Genomic DNA, 6,193 nt, shown 5'->3' on the forward strand with positions numbered 1-6,193 from the left:
AAAGTAAAATAAATAAATAAATAAAAAATAACTACTTCCACTTCACCCCTCTGTTCGTTTGAAATACCTGTCCAGCCGAGCCTTAAACTTATTTAGGCTATCAACTTCCACGACAAGAGATGGAAGTCTGTTCCACCTACCAACCACCCGCTGGCTAAAGGCAAATTTCCACACATCTATCCTACATCTGTCTTTCCTCGATTTGAATTTATGCCCTCTCAGGTGATTATTCTGAGCAAGAGGAAGAATCCCATCAGCATTGAGCATGCTCAAACCATTCAAGGCTTTGTACACCTCTATCAGATGACCTCGCTGGTGCCTAGTCTCCAGACACTGTAATTCGCAAAACTTTAGCCTTTCTTCGTAAGAGTACCCCTTTGTTCCATTCACTAATCTTGTTGCCCTTCTCTGTACTCGTTCCAGCAGCTCTACATCCTTCTTGAAATGAGGTCTCCAGGCCTGTATACAGTACTCTAGGTGTGGCCTGACCATTGCCTTATACAAGGGAATAATCACCTCCTTATCCCTGCTAGAAAAATTCCTATATATCATTGACAATACACCATGAGCTACTCTTGCGCCCGTCTGCACTGCTCAGAGAACTTCATATCTGCCTACACAACCACCCCCAGGTCCCTTTCATTTTCTACCACTGTCAGTGTAGTACCACAGAGTTGATACGTTGCTCTGGGGTTGCTGTTTCCCATGTGTAGTACTTTACATTTGTCAATGTTAAACTTCATTTGCCACCTCTCAGCCCATCTGCTCAATCTTTCCAGATCCTATTGCAGCAGCATAGTGTCAGTATTGTCCTTGACAACCCTGCCAACCTTTGTATCGTCTGCAAACTTGGACATTAAGCTTGATATACCATCATCAATATCATTTATAAATACAGAAAACAATAAAGGACCCAATACTGAACCCTGAGGGACTCCACTAATAACATTAGTCCACGATGAGCAGTGTCCATTGATTACCACTCTCTGTCTTCTCCCCCTCAACCACCCCTTTATCCATAGCAGCAATTTGCCTCCAATGCCACACTGCTCCAATTTGTGCAGCAGTCTTCCATATGCAACAGTATCAAAAGCCTTTCTAAGATCCAAGTATATAATATCAAAGTTATTCCCTGCATCCAGTTCTTTTGTGACTGCATCATAGTATCCAATCAAATTGGTCAGGCAAGACTTCCCCTTAACAAAACTATGCTGTGTCTGAGCTATAACTGAAGTCTTGTCTAGATGATCCTGCAGTGCTTCTTTAACCAGTGCCTCCATTAATTTTCCGGGAACAGAAGTTAAACTCACAGGTCTATAATTACTTGTGTCAGCCTTTGATCCTCCTTTGTGAATTGGGGTCACATTTGCACATCTCCAGTCCATGGGTACCTCCCCGAGTCCAAAAAATGCATTTGATTCATAAGAAGGTTCATTACAGTGCTCATTAGTCAACTGTAGTTTAGTACCCCTCTTCCCGATAATATCAACAGATCATATAACTCTAGGCAAGGGCATTCTTGAACCTTTTTTTGCAAAAGTACCATAGTTATCCCTTGGAGTTATAAAGAATTCTCCAACTAGTTTTAAAATGGTGCTTGCAAACACAGAATTGATCACTTACTGTGTATATCCTGTCTCCATTGGAATTGAGTAGTGCTTGATGATGAAAGGCTGACTCATTATAGTGTTTATTACTGGATAAAGGTTTAACTCCAGTTCTAGAGATTTTAAATACAGTCCAACTCGGTAAAAACTTTGGAAATAACAAGAACACTTCTATAACATCGCAATGAAATCAAATAAGAAATTTTCATCTAAATTGTTCCATTTTACCTTGATTATATCATCATTTTATAATGCAATCTCTGCTATAATGTCAAACTTTCCAGTGAACTCACCAGCAATATACATTTTAGAATGTGGAAAACATTCATTCATTGTATAGTATTATAGTATACAGAGCTGACATCACTCAGTAAGTGATGCACTGTTTCTCACAGTAACAACTTGTCATTTATGGTGGGACATAGGACACTCATTATGAGGGATAAAGAGTAGGCATGGACTTGTATGTTTTGCTGGTTTTGCAAAATCATAATGCAGTATCGTGTTAGTCAATCAATAATGCCAGTTGTTTGGGCAGCTCTTTTGCTGGTTTGCTTTGCTCTTGAGCCCTTTCCTTGCTATACACTGATGCCCTCGAGATGCCTCTAAATTCAAATATTTCATGAACTGACTTCTCAGGATAGATTTACCTAAAAAGAAACCATTCTCTTTTATTATTCTTTTCTGTTTATATTATTACAGCTCTTTAATCAACTTGTATATACCATAATTATGCATATATTGGTACCTTACAGTAAAAATAATTTATTTATTTTATTTGCCATAGAAATTCATTGCAACTTTCTTCAATTGGCTTTATTGCAGTTTTTCTTCATTAAGAACATAATGCCATTACACTAACTCCTGAACTAAAACCTCACTGATAGAAACATACTGTTGGGGAGTTAATGGTTATAATGTCAAGAATATCACCGATCCCCTCAGCACTAACAAAGTTTGACTGTACTAGCATCTTGGGAATGATAGTATATAGATTTTATGATTAAGGGTAAAAGTTGGAGTTTGTTCGGATTGCTGTAGTGCTAACCAAGTATCTTAATAATCTCAGATGTTTGAATGAGTGAAATTTCTTTGATTTGTGATATATGTATATCTAACAAAAATTTTTTATTTATAAATTAAAAAAGCTTCAGATTTTATTACCGTTAGAAATGCTTTTAATTAAATTTAATTAATTATTCTATCCATAATTAATAACCATGTTCCTTCTATCATAGTCTTGGAGAGGTCAAAGACTATGATAGAATAGGGAACACTATTACTGCAAAATAGATGCAACAAATTGTTACAGTTAAGATTGTACGTGGAAAGATGCAATTCTGTTACCTCAGTACCAAGATAACCCAATTTTTAAAATAAAATCATAAAAATAATAAAACCAAAGCAACTCTCCCAAGTTTATTTGCATTTCTTTTATACTTATCAGTTGGCTGGGATGATGTTCAAATTTACATTTTGTTTGTTACATTTCCTTATTTTGAAATAGGTTCTAAACTGAAGCCCTCATTAACAACATGTTTCAGAAGAATTCAGTTGCATATACAATACAGCAGGCCCTTGTTATAACACGGTTCGCTTTACGCTGATTCGCTATAATGCCGTTCTTATATTATAACCCATATCTGTCACAAATCACTATAATGCCCTTCTACAGATTGCATTTTGGCATATTTAATGAAATCGTTTCATTTGATGGAGTCAGTAGTTTGAAAATGAATAGCAAAACAGCATTAAAACGTTTCCCATGCAGACTTCAGAAATTTTCCCACACTCAGAAGTTTTCTCACATGCTAATTTAATTGCAGTACAGTGACTTGTTATGTAGTTCCAAGATCAACATTTTAAAAAATGATCAAGTATGTTGCTTGTAATATTTGTGTTATATGCATTTATCAGAAGTCTAGTAATCACAGTACAGTATTAGACAGACGTCATGCATAATGGACAGTCTACTCGAACATTGTATCATAATTTAAGGCAACCAACGCAGTTACATTTTCGTGGAGTTAATAATGGCAGATAAGAATGAAAAGGCAACGTCTGGATGCAGTACGAAGACTACAAATGTAAGACAAAGACTGAATTTGAAAATTAAATTAGACGTTTGGAAACAAATCGATTCCGATCAACGACAAGTGGATGTGTGCCATAATTTAGGACTGGCAAGTTTAACTGTAAGAACAATTATAAAAAATAAAGAATTAATTTTAGCAGCAGGAAAGACAACTGTTCCATGCAAGCAACTAGGGCTAGGCCGGCTATTAGGATTGAAATGGAGAGACTTTAACTAATTTTATTTAAGATAATATCCAATGCAGAATTCAGTTAAGTTAAATAATATATAAAAAAAAAAAAAAAAACAGAGAGAGGGATTAGCCTATATGATGATCTGAAGAAAACTCAAAAAAAAAAAAAAAAAAAAAAAATTGGAACCATTTAAAACTAGTAAGAGCTGGTTGAATAGATTTAAAATCCAGGAAGAAGCTGCAAGTGCAGATCAAGGAGCTGAAACTTTCAAAAAAGAACTTTTAAAGTTATTGAAGAGGGGTATTATGGGTTATACTTCAACAAGTTTTTAACATAGATGAAGCAGAAGTTTCAAATTGAAAGAAGAAAAAAACATACCAGGTTTCAAAGCTGTGAAGGATCGGTTGATTTTATTGTTGGAAGGTAACACTGCAGGGGATTTAAAATTAAAACCCCTTTTAGTTTACCAGGAAGAGGGCCAAAGTACAACCCAAAATCGACACATTTTTCGTGATTAAATTCATAAATTAAATTAAATTAAAATCAATTTAGATCAATTAAATTCATGATTTTAATTGGAATTTTAAGATTAATTTTGATACATAAGTAGTTACCACATAATTATATATGTATGTAATGTAGAATATTTTATATGTAAAAATATTTGAATATTAAATATTTTGACCGACATTTGTGCATCTTTTCACTACCGTTTATTATTGATTAGGAAATATCCTATGGCACCGACCACAAATACATATGTTACCTTATGGGAATGCTGCACTTGCTTAGTGCGGATCCACTTAGCACTCTGTTTTTTCGGAACGAATTATCAGCATTAAGCAGGGGTCACCTGTATAACAATGTTGAGAATGGAATTCCAGAGCAGATCAGAAACTTTGACATCAGTTGCAACTTTATTTAGTTGTGAGAATATTGCCTTTTGCAGAACATATTCTTTGGGAATTGTTTAGTCTCAGCAATAGTTTGCCATCAATATGTGAGATGGACTTCGTGTACTGCTTTGTAGACATTTACAGATTGTTTTCCAAAAATATGTGCATGCATTACTGAAAGGTGCACCATTACAGACAAGAGCATGTGTTGTTTATGCGTGGGGGGGTTACTTCTTTGCAAGTTGCTCATCAAGCGTGTGCTACACACTGCTGCAAGGAGCAGCAGTGCGTAGCACACGCTTCTTGATTAGACCGGGGTTCGAGCCTGTCACCACCAAATACGGAGGATGCGGAAAGGTCAGGGAATGACCACCGCATATCCCGGAGCAATATGGCCTTAGTTGCTAATGCTCCAAAAAAACCAAAATAACAACAACAACATCACCTGTTATCTGTGCTGTTGGATGAATTGAGGTGGGTCAACTGCATGGCTTTCATGTTTATCAGATTTCAATCCCAGACTTTTATGTGTTGGCAACACCTAAAAGCTCTAGTCTATTCAATTCCACTCAACAATAAAGAACATTTTTTTTCAAGCACATTGTGGCTCTTTCAATAGTTTGCAACACTCCTAGTAATTCCAAGTGTGTGTGAAGGTGCCTCCGTAGCCAGGTGGGAAGGAGCAGCAGTACGTAGCACATGCTTCTTGATTAGACCGGGGTTCGAGCCCGTCACCACCAAATACGGAGGATGTGGAAAGGTCAGGGAATGACCACCGCATATAACCGGAGCAATATGGCCTTAGTTGCTAATGCTCCTAAAAAAATAAAAAAATAAAAAAAAAATAATAATAACAAAATAACAATTCCAAGTGTGCTTGACTTTCTATGGATATTTCTATTGACACCCGTATCAATAGAATTTTGGAAGCCAAGAGTAGCAATATAGCTGTAACTTGACCAGTCTTTGTGGGTAACACAGTAATTATTATCACTGTTCTCCCATATTGTTGGAAAAGTCTGTGTTTGAATCCTGTCAATAATGTGCAGTGCCGGATTAAGATTTTTTTTTTTTCTGTCCACCTAGGTAAACCAGTATTCTAGGGGCCCCATCTGCCTTTATATTAATACACACTGGGGTTCAAAGAAAGTGCATCTTAAAATTGTAATTTTCGTCCGAATAACATAAGTATATGGCAATATTTCTTACAGACTGCACCAGATAAGATTGACATGCTTAGGTGATGTAATATTGCATTAGCTGTTACTTTCAGCTATATAAGCACTCTCTGCAAGAGTTTCATTCCTTGCTTGCGTCAGGATGGCGAGTTACATGCAGTTGATGCCACGAATAAAGAGTGCTATTGTTGCTTTATGTGAGGAAGGATGTTCTTCCCATCATATTGCTTATAGAGTGTCCTGT

Source organism: Mastigoproctus giganteus, chromosome 5 (assembly GCF_048544385.1).
Source record: "Mastigoproctus giganteus isolate SK-2022 chromosome 5, ASM4854438v1, whole genome shotgun sequence".
NCBI classification, from domain to species: Eukaryota; Metazoa; Arthropoda; class Arachnida; order Uropygi; family Thelyphonidae; genus Mastigoproctus; species Mastigoproctus giganteus.